Genomic DNA, 15,047 nt, shown 5'->3' on the forward strand with positions numbered 1-15,047 from the left:
TGCAGGTGGACTATTGGTGCTTTATCCCTCAGCAACTGGTCAGACTGTGAGGAGGGAAAAAGGATCTTGTAAGGAAGTTGACTCTAAAGGAATGCTGAGTATGTCGTTCTTGGGTTCTTGATGCATCAGGACAAATGTCCTTTGTCTTCTTCTGGATAGTGATGGCATTGCTTCTTTGTGTCTATTTGAATCCTGCTCTAAACACTGAGAAAGTTGTTGTTTTCATTTATTTGTGTATTCACTTGTTCACTCAGTAAACATTTATTGATCACCAGTTATGTGCCAGATCTAGAGAAATAGCAATGAGAAAGACTGACAGACTAGACCCCTATCCTCATGAAGTTTACATCTTACCATGGTAAATAAACAAACAAACAAAAAACCCCACAAAAATCAAAAAACAAACCACACGAACAAATAAAAAATGAGGGCACTAAACAGGGGAATGTGTAAAAGAGTAATTGAGTAGGATGGGAGGCAATCAGAGAGGTCAGAATGGGGCTTTTCAGAGGAGGGGATATTTAAATTGAGCCCTGAGGTGCCAATTATGCGAAGAGCCAGGAAAAATCTTTGTAGGACAAGTAAGTGCGAAGGCCTCTGAGTGGGGGAAGGGCTTGGTGAGTTTAGAGAAATGAAAGGGGTATGACATGGGAGAGGAGAGGCTGGCAGAAGACAAATTAAGCAGGGTTTTGTAAGCTTGGAGAATGGATTTTACTTTAAGTGCAATTCATTCAGTAGTCAACACTGATTGAGTGCCTAATATACGTATGTCAGGCGCTGTTCTAAGTTCTAGGCATGTAGCAGTAACTTTTGAAAGTTACATTCTAGCAGGGAAGACAGGCAGTAAACAAAACAAGTAAAATAACATTTTTTAGATAGTGCTAAGGGGAATACTTTAGCAAACTAAGAAAAGAAGTTAAGAAATGTTGGGTTACAATTTTAGATAAGAGTGGCCAGATAAGGCCTCACTGAAAAAACTACATTTAAGTAAAGATTTAAAGTGCCCATGTGCTCTCTAGGGCTTGTCCTGGGCCACTCCAATAATTAGAGGTCAGGGAAGTTAAGAGCACCAGGAAAGGAGAATGGTGAGAAGCATCTGAAAGAATAAGAGAAAAATCAGGCAAGTGTCCTGGAAAACTGGAAAATGTTTCAGGGAGGAGAGTGCTCAACAGTGTAAAATGCTACAGATATTAAATACAGTTGAGGACTGAGACACGATCATTGGATTTTGCAATGTGGGCATCATCACTGGTGACCTTGAGAAGGACAGTTTTACTTCTGTAGTGGAAGCAAAACCTGGCAGGAATATGTTCAGGAGATGGTTGGATGAGGGGAACTAGAAACTGAATATAGACACTTCCAAGAAGTTTTGCCGTATGGTAATGGGGATGAAGTGGCCACCTGAGAAGGTAGATCACTAGAGAGCTTTTCCTTCAACTTTTAAAAAATGTTTAAACTTACAGAAAAATTGAAAGAATAGTAGGATACCCATATACCCTTCACCTAGTTGCAGCAATTGTTGACATCTTGCCACGTTCTCTTTCTCTCCAGAGAGAGGGTTTTAAAAAAATATATTTTTCAAATTGTGAAATATAATGCATGTACAGAAAAGTTCACAAAACCAAATATATAATTCAATAAATGATCACAAAGTAAACACCCATGTAACCACCACCAATATCAAGAAATAGAACACTGCTGGAATCCTCAAAGCCCCTTATGCTCCCTCCCTCCCATCAAAAGGTAATCACCAACCTGATTTTTATACATAAGACATACCTAAGAATGGGCTTGTGTACATCTTTTGATGCGCATGTGCATACATTTCTATTGGGTATAGTCCACGGAGCAGAATTGATGTGTATAAGCAATTTATTTCCATACCTAATACTAAAGAGTTTTCCCCATTGGTTGAACCAATTTATATACTCATCAGCAGTGTATGAGTGCTGTTGCTCCACATCTTTTTCCTTCTTTTTTTCTTTTTTAATACCATTTCAGTGGGTGTGTTGTGGCATATCATTGTGGTTTTAATTTACATTTCTCTGAATACTAATGTTTATTGGCCATTTAGATATCCTCTTTTGTTTGGTGCCAGTTGAAGTTTTTTTATTTTTATTGATTTCAGTGAGGAAGGGAGAGGGAGAGAGATATAGAAATATCAACGATGAGAGAGAATCATTGATCGGCTGCCTCCTACACACCCCCTACTGGGAATTGAGCCCGAAATCCAGGCATGTACCTTTGATTGGAATTGAACTCAGGACCCTTCAAGTCCACAGGCCTACACTCTAGCCAACTGAACCAACTGGCTAGGGCAGTGGTCGGCAAACTGCGGCTCGCGAGCCACATGTTGCTCTTTGGCCCCTTGAGTGTGGCTCTTCCACAAAATACCACGTGTGGGCACACACGTACAGTGCGATTGAAACTTCGTGGCCCACGTGCAGAAGTCGGTTTTCGGCTCTCAAAAGAAATTTCAGTCGTTGTACTGTTGATATTTGGCTCTGTTGACTAATGAGTTTGCCGACCACTGGGCTAGGGCAAGCCTGTTGAAGATTTTTGCCCATTTGTAAAATTGGCTTGTTTGACTTTATGTTATTGATTTGTAGGTGTTTTTCTTATGTACTGGATATAAGTCCTAATAGATAATGTGTTGCACATATCTTCTCTCAATCTATGCTTTGCGTTTTCATTTCTTAATGCCATCACTGGATAAATAGAAGTTCTTCATTTTAATATAGTCAACTGTTTGGTCTTGTGCTTTTTGAGTTCTATTTAGGAACTTTTCATCTACCTCTAGGTAGATACTCTTCTACATAATCTCCCAGAAGTTGTATTGTCCTGATTTTCATATGTAGGGCTATAATATACCTGGTGTTGAACTTTGTATGTTATCTTTCCTTTTTATAGCATATGGGCATCTAATGACCCAGCATCACTTATTGAAAGACTGTCCTATTCCCACTGTTTTGAAATGCTACCTTTGCTATCAATCAGGTATCCCCGTGGCAGTTTGTTTCTGGTTTTTGTGTTCTATTCCATTGGTCTATTTTCTTTTCTTGCACCATTACTAGGTGTTTGCAAATATGATCATAGCCTATTGGGGTTTATAATCCCCTCTTTTCTTTCTTTTTTTTTTTAACCTGATCTAACACCGAATTCCCTTTTTATCCTTGTCCAAATTTAAGAAACTTGAAACTTGTATTTTTGTTATTTTTCTGAAGAATTATGTCATTTCTCTACCTTTACTCCATAATTCAATATTTGAGGAATTAATGTTCATTTGCTTATGGTTAAATATTATTGTTCATAGTTTTGGTTTTGGCTTAGTGTTTTTTATAATTGTCTTCATTAAGGACTTAGTATATGGTGTGTATAATTAGCTTTGGGAACAAAAGACTAAGCAGGCATGCAATCAATTACCTTGCTAGGCTCAGTAAACACTAGCTGGTTACACTGATGAAAGCATTTATCCAATGAAAAGACTGAGAATAAAATACTAATGCATATGGAAGGAAGTTAGCAAGTTGATTAGGGCTGAGTGAAATATAAATACATGATTTATCCAAGATAGGAAATGATATAGTCTACTTTGGCAGATACTCTATAAGATCCAGTTCTAAATAATCAAGTGTTTGTTTATTTCCAACAGCCCATTACTCTTCCAAAGTAGTTAATTATGTGTTCACAATCCCAATCCAATTTAACAGTATATTTAATGAAGATGTTATCATTTTATGGAGGCATTTTGTGTAACATTTGAATATGACTATATTTTCACTGTCAAAAATCTTAATACAGTTTGACATGGTTTCCCAAAGAAGTTATAGAGAAACGAGAGGGGGAAAAGGAAGAGGGTTTTTTTCTGTAAAAAGGGGGACCCTGGTCAATTTAGAATGTAGACAGCTATGAATTATAATGGGTTCCTCTGATAATTGTTATATTTAAACTAAACTGATGATACAGTAGCTCAGGGAATAATTCCTAGTGCTTTGCAAATGTTGTGGGCAGTTTGCTTCCCTGCATGATGTGAGATAATTTTTTTCTCCCTAAGATAATATCTTTAATTCTAGATAACTTGGAACAGTGCAAAGAGCATTGGTTTGCAGTTAGATATGTCTGAGTTTGAATTCTGATACAAATTGGGACAATCCAATGTTTTTTTATTTTGCATGTGCTACTTTTCTAATTGATTTTGTTTGTTTGTTTGTTGTTAATCCTCACCAGAAGATATTTTTCCACTGATTTTTTTTTTTTAAGAGAAAGAGTAAAGGAGGGTGAGAGACAGAGAGAAACATCGATATGAGAGAGACACATCGACTGGTTGCCTCCTATATGGGCCCCAACTGGGGCTGGGGATCAAGCACATCCATACCTTTCTCCCCCTTTTCTTGGGCGTGTATCTCTGCTTTCCTTCTCCTAAGCTCTAAGGGTTCTGAGGAAACTTGCAACCAGGAGAGCAATAGGCAGCAGCAGCTCATCCCAGGCTAACCCCTGAACCTGTTTCCAAGGTCCCCTTTTCTCTGACTTTCCAGTGGGCTAACAGCAGCCCCGTCTTAGTTCACTTCTGTCACTGTGACCTTTACTTCTCAATGAGTGCATGCCACCTTGCATGGCTCACTTCTTTTCCATCATGTTTCTAATGCCTAGCCTCTCTCCTGTTGCTCCTTCTGTACTAAGCCCTTCCTTTGTTTCACTGTCCCCAGCTTTAATAAATGCACTCTCAAAAAAAAAAAAATAGCACAGACTGAAAGCAGGCCAATCACAATTTGAAACTAGGTGTTGTCAATGACTGGTCATGTGACCTTGGGCAAATTTCTTAACTTCTTTGAGGCTCTCTGTCCTCATTTGCCATGTTGTGGTAAGAATATGATAGCTTATCATCAGCACAGTTCCAGGCACACAGTAGGTGCTCAAAAAATTTTGCTGTGCACAATAAGTGAATAACATACTTAAGATGACTCACATATGGAGGAGATTAATAAATATTAATTTTCTCACTTTCTACCTTTCTCACTTTCAGTTCAGGCTATGTGTTGTCCTTTGGTGAAATTTTCTCCTTTAAAATTGCTCCCAAAAGTCACCAAGCCCATTTTTGACCAGAAAAAAAAAAAAAGGCAAAAAGGGAGCATGCAGTGGAAATGTACTCACTTTAGCTTCCAACCACTCAAAGGATAACCCTGTGTTTCTATTTGTTTGGTCAAGAATAAATCTGTCTAATTTGATTTATCAGAGAAATTTTTAATTTTTAAAATGTTTATTTATAGTATAAAATGGATTAATGAATTAGAAGCAACCAACATAGGGCAACCATTACCAAACAGTACATTAAAATCTTCTTCCACTTTTGTTAGGAAGATACCATGGATCAGTGGTTGAGCACATAGCTTTAACCTCTGACCAACCTAGATTAGAGTCCAAAGTCTGTCACTTATTTTCCTTGTGAGCTTGGCAATTTACTTAACCAGCCTGAGCCTCAATGTGGCAATTTACTTAACCAGTCTGAACCTCAATCTGTGAAATGTGGCTAATAAGAGTACCCACCTCATGGTTTTTGTAAGGGTTGAATGAAATAATTGCTGTGCTAACGATGGTGCCTGACACAGGGTTCACTCTCAACAAATCGTGGCCATTATCATCATCCTCATCTCATTTAATATAACTCCACAGGATAGCTACTATTATTGCCTCTGTTTCACAGACAAAGAATCAGAGTCATGATGATGAATATAAAAATATTTAGCAGCCCTAGCAGCTCAGTGGATAGAGTGTTGGCCAGTGGACTGAAGGGTCCTGGGTTCGATTCTGATCAAGGGCACATGCCCAAGTTGCAGACTCCATCCCCAGTAGGGGGCCTGCAGGAGGCAGCTAATCACTGATTCTTTCTCATCATTGATGTTTCTATCTCCCTTCCTCTCTGCAATAAAATATATACATACATATATATATATACACATACATACACTAGAGGCCCAGTGCATGAAATTCATGCACCAGGGGAGGGTTCCCTCAGCCCAGCCTGTACCCTCTCCAATCCGGGATCCCTCTCACAATCCAGGACCGCTGGCTCCTAACTGCTCACCTGCCTGGCTGCCTGATCACCCCTAACTGCCCCCCTGCCAGCCTGATCATCCCTAACCGCCTCTGCCTGCCAGCCTGGTTGCCCCCAACTGCCCCCCTGCCAACCTGGTTGCACCCAACTGTCCCCCTGCCAGCCTGGTCACCCCACGCAGCCTGCTGTTCAGTTGTTTAGTCATCCCTCACAAACCCCCGTGCCAGCCTGGTTGCCCCACGCAGCTGCTGTTCAGTTGTTTGGCCGTCCCGCACTAACCCCCATGCCAGCCTTGTCGCCCCACGCAGCCTGTGTTTGGTCATCTGTCTGTTTGTTTCAGTCGTGTCACCCTCTGGCTTTTTATATATCAAGATAAATATATATATATTTAGCATATCACCAGGCAAATGGTAAAATCTCAAAATAAGTGAGTTTAAGAGAGAAAAAAATCAATGGTCCCCAACCTGCAGATCAGGATTTGCAATAAGAACTTCAAGTTGGGCATTGACCTTTTATACTCTGCAGGCATTTTGTGAAGGAAGAGGAAACTGAAATGAGCTCCCATGTGCCAGAGTCCCTGTACAGCTAGCACACAGGCATTGTGAGTGCTTGGTAAATATTTGCTAACTAGCTACGTGGAACAGGTGAGCACACCAGGGCTCTGTTCTGGATCTTCCCTGTCAGGGGCTGGGCCAGTTCCAATTCCTTCCCAAGCCACCTCTCTTCACTATGACTTTCTTCTTCACCTCAGAGCTTCAGGAAAATCAACTCAGGACCTTCTTCACTGAAAGGTGAGAGGATGTATGCCTGAAGCAAAGTAATTGAGCCTTCCTTGAGATGTCAATCCTGAAAACTTTATCCAAAGATTTAAAAACTGGGCTATTCACATCTAATTGAGAAACTGTGGTAGAGTCTTTATTAAAGGTAAGCACTATAAAGACTGTAACATTGTTGGGGATGAGTAGTATTCATGCTGTTTTGGAAAAAAGGGTGTTTAAAGCCTGAATACATCAATAATTAAAGCTTTGAAGACCTTTTTTTATTTTTTAAAATTTGTTGGTGCCTTGACTGGAGATCGAACCCGCAACCCTGACCAATTGAGCCACCCATTCAGGGCTGGATATCTTAGTTTAAACAAACAGATAGTTTTTACTTACAGCAGAATTATAAACATGATCCTAAAAATGCATTCACAAATGGTAGTTCTTGGTCGACTAGTAAAATTAATTCTAAATTCGAGAGTCCTTTGGGAGATCATAGTTTTTGTTCTCTTCTTTTTATGTCTGTGACAGAACAAACATGTAGGAAAGAAGTTGGAAATTTTTAAAATGAAAGCTTGTTTGACTATCACTTTGTGCACTTCAAAGATAGGAACAAAAGTCTAGAAAAAGGAATATTAAAGTAGGTAATAGCAGCTTTAGAATTAGACACTCCTTGGCTAGAATGGTAGAGTTCTGACCTCATCAATTACTAGTATATGAAGTTGAGTAAGTAACACACACACACACAACCACATATACATACACACATACCTATCACTGCAGTGAAGTTTACAAAGATGGAGACCACAAACTGCTTAGCATAATGATGCGTGGTATACAGGATATATTCAGTAAATGGTAGTAAGAAGGGTTAGAGTTAGAGGCCAAATCCCTTTATAATAAGTTCTTTTATCTAAGGGCTCAAGTCCTCAGAAGATGGTCCCCAGAAACAAGGTTTAATTGGTATATTTACAAGGAATTGTCTAGAAGACAGGCAGCCGTGACATGAATCGAGTGTGAGATTCAGGATGTGTGATTCAGGTAGGCCCCACGTCCTGACCCTAACATTTCATCTCTGAGATTTGGGTCCCCATCTGAAAATAAAGTTCCCAGGATTTTTCTGAATAACAAAAAGTATGTAGATCATAACTCATATTCATCATGAAGTACTCTTAAAAATATTAATGAGTCTCTTTGTCCCAGCCCTACACCAGCCATGCCTTAAGAAAAGAGATACCATGCTGTAAGTGAGGTGCCAAGCTCCCCATCCTTTGGATTGCAGAGGTCTCATGACCTCACAGCCAATCTTGTATCAGATGTCGAGCCACCAACATTGCAGGGTAGAAGGAGACGTGAAGGAGAGCCCTGACTGACACAAGGAAGTTCTAGGTCAGCTTTCCCAGGTCTGTCAAGCAAGGAACCCTTCACCATCTTTCATCCTCATCAGGAAAATTCACCGTCACTCACAACTTTCTCACAGAAGCAATCCCTTTACAAAGGATCCAGGAATGTGGAGGAAAAGGGGAAGCTGAAGGAAGAAGGCTCTTGCTCCACACTTTCTTTTCAGAAAATATTCCTGCAATGAGAGCAGACCTTTTCATCTTCATGTCAGTGCAAACAATTGGTATGTTTCATGAGCTCTTCCCTTGCAGCCATGGAAAGAGCTCTAAAGTGACTCAAGGCTTGGCTTGAAGCACCTGTCCTCTAATTAATGTGTGACCTTCAGCTGATTGCTACTTCCTTTGAACTATGTCTGCTTCTCAAAGCTAACTAAGCAAAGCCAAAGATAGAGGAGACATCAGAGAGAAAGAGAGGGGGAGGAGAGGAGAGAGAGAGAGAGAGAGAGATCAATGATGACAGAGAATCATTGATAGGCTGCCTCCTGCATGCCCCCTACTGGGGATCGAACCTGCAACCCGGGCATGTGCCCTTGATTGGAATCAAACCCAGGACCTTTCAGTCCGTAGGCTGATGCTCTATCCACTGAGCCAAACCAGCTAGGGCGAGACATCACTTCTAAGCTCACCCTGTTGCTCTTCGAAGCCACAGTTTTAGTTTCCAATTACATTCCATCTTGAATTGGTCTCCAAATTTTTTCCCGAGTTACTCTAGTCTCCCCTACTGTTGTAAGTGCCACTATCTTCTTCATAATTTAGTGTCAAGGTCTGAACCCAGCACATAGCTGGTTCTCGTGCTTGTTAAAGGACTAACTAGCCGTAGCGGTTTGGCTCAGTTGATAGAGCGTCTGGCCTGTGGACCAAAGGGTCCCAGGTTTGATTCCAGTCAAGGGCACATATGTTGATTTCAAGTTCCTCCCTGGCCTGGGTCTGGTCAGGGCACGTGCAGGAGGCAACCAATCAATGTGTTTCTCTAACATTGATGTTTTTCTCTGTCTTTCCCTCTCTCTTCCACTCTCCCTAAAAATCAATGGAAAAATATCCTCGGGTGAGGATTAACAAAAAAATAAATAAATAGAAGAAGAAGAAGAAGAAGAAGAAGAAGAAGAAGAAGAAGAAGAAGAAGAAGAAGAAGAACAACAACAACAACAACAACAACAACAACAACTAACTATAGGAATTCATTTAAAACTCATTGTAGCCCCGCTGGTGCGGCTCAGTGGTTGAGCATTGACCTATGAACCAGGAGGTCACTGATTCCCAGTCAGGGCATATGCCCAGATTTCAGGCTCATCCCCCAGTAGGGGGCATGCAGGAGACAGCCAATCAATGATACTCTCTCATCATTGATGTTTGTTTTTTTTTTTTCTCTCTCTCTCTCCCTTCCTCTCTAAAATCAATAAAAATGTATTTTAAAAAAATAAATACAAAATAAAACTCATTGTAAGCTCCTAATGAAGCCCGCAAAGTATCCAGAACAGTACATGCCTTGCTCAGAGCCATGTGCTCAGAAAGAGAGAATAAGCCACCCAGTTTCCTGCTTGATCTCAAACTTCCTTCATTCTACTAGTGAGCTGCTCTCTCTTGCCTTAGTCATGGGATAGGTGATTGGATATTTCATCATTGCTAAGAAATGAGAACATCCCAACACTATGATTAGGTTTTACCTGCACTGCACCTGAAGCCAGTTCATCCTTACAAATCTCTCTGCTGCTCTCATTGAGACAGAAACCTCACCTGCTTCTCCAAACACTGAAGACATCTTTTAAAAACCTACCTTTTGAGTGTCTCCTAGAGTGCCGAGTCACAAAATCCTAGTTTCGTTCTTATCGCTGTTATTTCTTGGACCTGCCAATATGGTATGTCGTCATCAGAGGCCTGGATTGCAGCAACAGTGGCCCAGCCCTCTGGCTCCCTGCATTTGTGCAACTTCTAGCAAATTTACCCTTATATAGTGCCTTTTTCCCACCTGGGATTCCCCTTTGGGAAAAGCTGGCATGAGTCTCTATTTCCTGTTTAACCAATCAATACCAGGCTCTACAGCCCAGCCTTCAAGGCCCCAAGTCTACATAGTGTCCTCTCCGTGTCTGCCTTCTGTATACTGATGCAATCCAGTTTCTATTTGCCAATCCCTGGGCCTCATCCCTGCTTCTGGCGACATCAGCCCCATCATTGTATTTGCCTTGAGTCCCTAAATCCCTTCCTCTGAGTCAATCCATGTCCCTTGCCTCCTTCAAAACCCAGCCCATTAGCAGATAACAAAGCTGTTCGTGGGGTGGAGAAGTCCTTTCCAAAAGGAAGAAAGTGAATGAGGAAAACATAAAGGAATTGTTCAGTAGATTTGATTACACAAGAATAAAAAGTTTCTTTATGTCAAAATGTACTATAAACAAAACAAGAGAATCTAGGAAAAATGTTTGCTACATATAATAGACAAAGTTAATATTCTTAATATAATTTTGTAAATCGGTAAGAAAAATAAAGAAAAGATACTCGCCCTAACCGGTTTGGCTCAGTGGATAGAGCGTTGGCCTGTGGACTGAAAGGTCCCAGGTTCGATTTCGGTCAAGGGCATGTACCTTGGTTGCAGGCACATCCCCAGCAGGAGGTGTGCAGGAGGCAGTTGATCAATGTTTCTCTCTCATCTGATGTTTCTAACTCTCCATCCCTCTCCCTTCCTCTCTGTAAAAAATAAAATATATTTTAAAAAAAGAAAAGAAAAGATACTAATGTATGACACAGACATACAATGTAATAGAAACCAAAAACATGAAAAACCGTAAAACCTCTTAGAGAAATGCAAATTAAAATAACAATGACCTTCCCTTTCTTTTTATCAAATGGGCATTTTTAAAAATGATGGTACTCAATGTCGATTTGAGTGTTAAGAACAGGATCTTTCATACATTCTTTAGCAATCAATGTCAGGATGTTCTTTCCTGTCCTTCCTTAGAAGAGTATAGGTTTGAAAAATCTCATTACTTTTTACGCTATTACCAGTGTTTTCCAGTTTTTCTACAATAAGTATGTGTCCGTTTTACACTTTAAAATATAAGAAAATGCATTTTTTTATTTTTTTATTTTTTTTTAAACAGATTTCCATGGTCATTTATTTTTATTTATTTATCTATTTTTTAATATATTTTATTGATTTTTTTACAGAGAGGAAGAGAGAGGGATAGAGAGTTAGAGAGAAACATCGATCAGCTGCCTCCTGCACACCCCCTACTGGGGATGTGGCCGCAACCAAGGTACATGCCCTTGACCGGAATCGAACCTGGGACCCTTGAGTCTGCAGGCCGACGCTCTATCCACTGAGCCAAACCGGTTTCGGCAGAAAATGCATTTTTTAAAAAATCTTATAAAAATTAAAGGGAAGATGAGGGAGGAGAAGAAAAGTATATTATCTTAATAGACTCGGTTTAGGAATCTGTGATTGCCACTAACTAGCTTTGATTAAACTTTCAAGGAAAGAATCCTCACCTCAGAGAGCTGTAAAGATTAAAACAGAAAATAAGTATATAACCTGCTACCATAGTATGTGACACTTTGTAAACATTCAAAAAACAGTGGTCTCATTATTCTGTTGTATTCTAAGCGTATAGTTTGTGTTCTGCATGTAGTAGGTGCTAAATTAAAATATCTGCCTGATAGTGTTTTTTTTCATTGATACCTTTAATATTCTTTCCTACTGACCCCATTCTGTCTTTCCCTTTTCCTTTCCTCCTGCCTGCTCCACATCTGTCCTATGCATCCCGTTTCTCCTTCTCATCACACTCCTTATCTTATGGAACAATCTTTTACAAGTACTCTGAACAGCATTTTTCAAAACCCAACTCCAAAAGCCACTGATTTGTCAGCCTTACCTGAAAGTCAGTAGCAGTGACCATGGGTCCCAGTTTTCTCTTCACTTGCTCCTTATGTTAACATCTGGCTTGAAACTCATCTGTCCTAGGGATGCCTCCTCTGCTTGACAGCACCTGAGTCTGATCACCTGGGAGCTTCCTGGTGGCCTGTGACGTGTTTGTCTGCTGGCCTTTTCTTTCCTCCAGGCAGAAGCTAATTCTATGCTACTTAGTATGCTTCCTGCATGTTTTATGTTAATCAGTCCTATAAATTTAGTTTATAGCATTTGCTAGTCAGCAAAATATCTTCCCTTCCCTTCCTCTTTGCCCCCTTTTTACCTCTTCCACTCCTTTATCCTCCCTCTAAGAATATAATTACTATTTTTTTTCACTGACATGAATTTATATTTACTTTGGGAAAGTAGGATGAATACCTTTGTGCCTCTGATTCATAGGCACAATATTGACTATATGTCCTTGTATTATTTCAGAAACATACACTGAACACTTTAGGGTGACTGATAAGAGATAACAGCAGAATGTGATCACACAACAAGCATTGGATTCTCCCCTCCATATCCTCATAACTATTAAGGTAGATGACTCTGGAGTTTGCCATTAGAATGGATTTGAATTCTGTCTCCAATACTGTACTCTCTGAACCTTAGCTTCTTTGATTGTAAAAAGATGATAACATCTCTCTCAATCGGTGGGAATTAAATGTGTGTATGGATATAAAACACAATCTGACACAGACTATGTATAGGGACACTCCCTAACACAAGGCAAAAATGTGAACTTCCCCTTCCCTTTTCAAGATTCATTTATTCTGTGAGGATTTATAATCCAGTGGATAAATCAAGACCTACACAGATGAAGTAAGCACTAACCACAAAATGAATCAATCAAACACAAAAACTTACTATAAGCACTTCGCAAACATTACCTCATTTAATCCTCACAACAGGTATATTATAATATAACTAGAAGCCCAGTGCACGAAATTCGTGCACAGTGGGGGGTTGTCCCTCAGCCCAGCCTGTACCCTCTCCAATCTGGGACTCCTAGAGGGACTCCTAGTGGGATCGGGCCTAAACGGGCAGTCGGACATCCCTCTCACAATCCAGGACTGCTGGCTCCTAACTGCTTGCCTGCCTGCCTTCCTGATTGCCCCTAACCGCTTCTGCCTGCCAGCCTGATCACCCCCTAACCACTCCGCTGCCAGCCTGGTTGATGCTTAACTGCTCCCCTGCCAGCCTGTTTGCCCCCAACTTCCCTCCTCTGCCAGCCTGGTCACCCCTAACTGCCCTCTCCTGCAGGGTTGATCACCTCCAACTGCCCTCCCTTGCAAGCCTGGTCCCTCTCAACTGCCCTCCCTTGCAGGCCGGGTGCCTCCCAACTGCCCTCCCCTGTTGGCCATCTTGTAGTGGCCATCTTGTGTCCACATGGGGGCAGGATCTTTGACCACATGGGGGCAGCTATATTGTGTGTTGCAGTGATGATCAATCTGTATATTACTCTTTTATTAGATAGGATGCCAAATTTAAGATGAGGACATTGACATCCCTACAGGTGACACAGTCAGAGGTGGAGCCCAGGCCATCTGGTCCTAGTGCCCATGCTCCACAGCATTGCATCAGACTCCTCTCACTCATGCCTTGCAAGTAGTAGAAACTGAAGATGTATGATTAAGTCTCTCTTTCCAACTCCTTTGACCAAATCCAAAAGAACCACCACACCTTCACTATTCTTCGATCAAAACAGTTGGCTGCTGCCCAGCCGAGGTGGCTCAGTGAGTGAGTGTTGACCTATGAACCAGGAGGTCATGGTTCGATTCCTGGTCAGGGCACATGCCCTGAGTTGCGAATTCGATCCTCAGTGAGGGGAGTAAAGGAGGCAGCCAGGCAATGATTCTCTCTCATCATTGATGTTTCTATCTCTCTCTCTCCCTCTTCCTTCCTCTCTAAGGTAAATAAAAATATATTTAAAAAAATAAAAACCAGTTGGCTGCTTTGCATATTGGCTACAATTCCAACCCAGTCTGGTGCAGAGGAGACAGGGAAAAAAATGAGGTATCTCTTACTGTCAAAAGCTCATCCCCCTAGGACCAGTGGTCGGCAAACCGCGGCTTGCAAGCCACATGCGGCTCTTTGGCCCCTTGAGTGTGGCTCTTCCACAAAATACCACGTGCGGGCGCGCACGTACAGTGCGATTGAAACTTTGTGGCCCACGCGCAGAAGTTGGTTTTCGGCCTGGGCGAGTCTATTTTGAAGAAGTGGCGTTAGAACACTCAAGGGGCCAAAGAGCCGCATGTGGCTCACGAGCCGCGGTTTGCTGACCACTGCCCTAGGACTAATGACTCTGTAATAATAAACACCCTAGGGTGTGAAGAGGATGGCATTTTTTAAAGGTCCCTTTGGACTCCACAGTCGTTTTCAAAGAGACATCATTTGAAAAGCCCTTTTATATTTGTTTTCTTGTTTAATTCTCGCAACTACTTTATGAAGTATCATTTATAGGCCTAATTTATACTGATGGAGAAACAAGGGCTCCTAAATGTTCAGTTCCCCAAGGTCAGCTTGCCAGGAAGTGACTTAGGATTTGAACTTTGGATTGTCCAAAGCCACTGATGTTTCCATTACCGACTTTTAGAGATGGTGCTATCCCTACGGCTTGGCTGGGAATCTTCCCCGATCCCCACGAAGTACAGACACCTCACCTGTGGAGGAGGTCTGGTAACTTGTGTGAACCCAGGTGTGCTGTGGAGTGTGAATCTATCTTTAGGAACATTTGGAAGCACTCTGTGTTCTCAATCAGCAACTAAGGGGTAACGCTGGCAATAACATTTTTTTTAAAAAACAGAACATTAAGAGTAAGTCTTCCGGACACCATGTTTGTAGCTCCGATTTAAAGCCAGGATAAGGGGCAGAGAGCATTTTGTTCTAGCTAGTCTGTGGTTCTATCCATCAAATTAATGATACCAAAATACTTT

This window comes from Cnephaeus nilssonii, assembly GCF_951640355.1.
Source record: "Cnephaeus nilssonii genome assembly, chromosome: 13".
Taxonomy (NCBI): Eukaryota; Metazoa; Chordata; class Mammalia; order Chiroptera; family Vespertilionidae; genus Cnephaeus; species Cnephaeus nilssonii.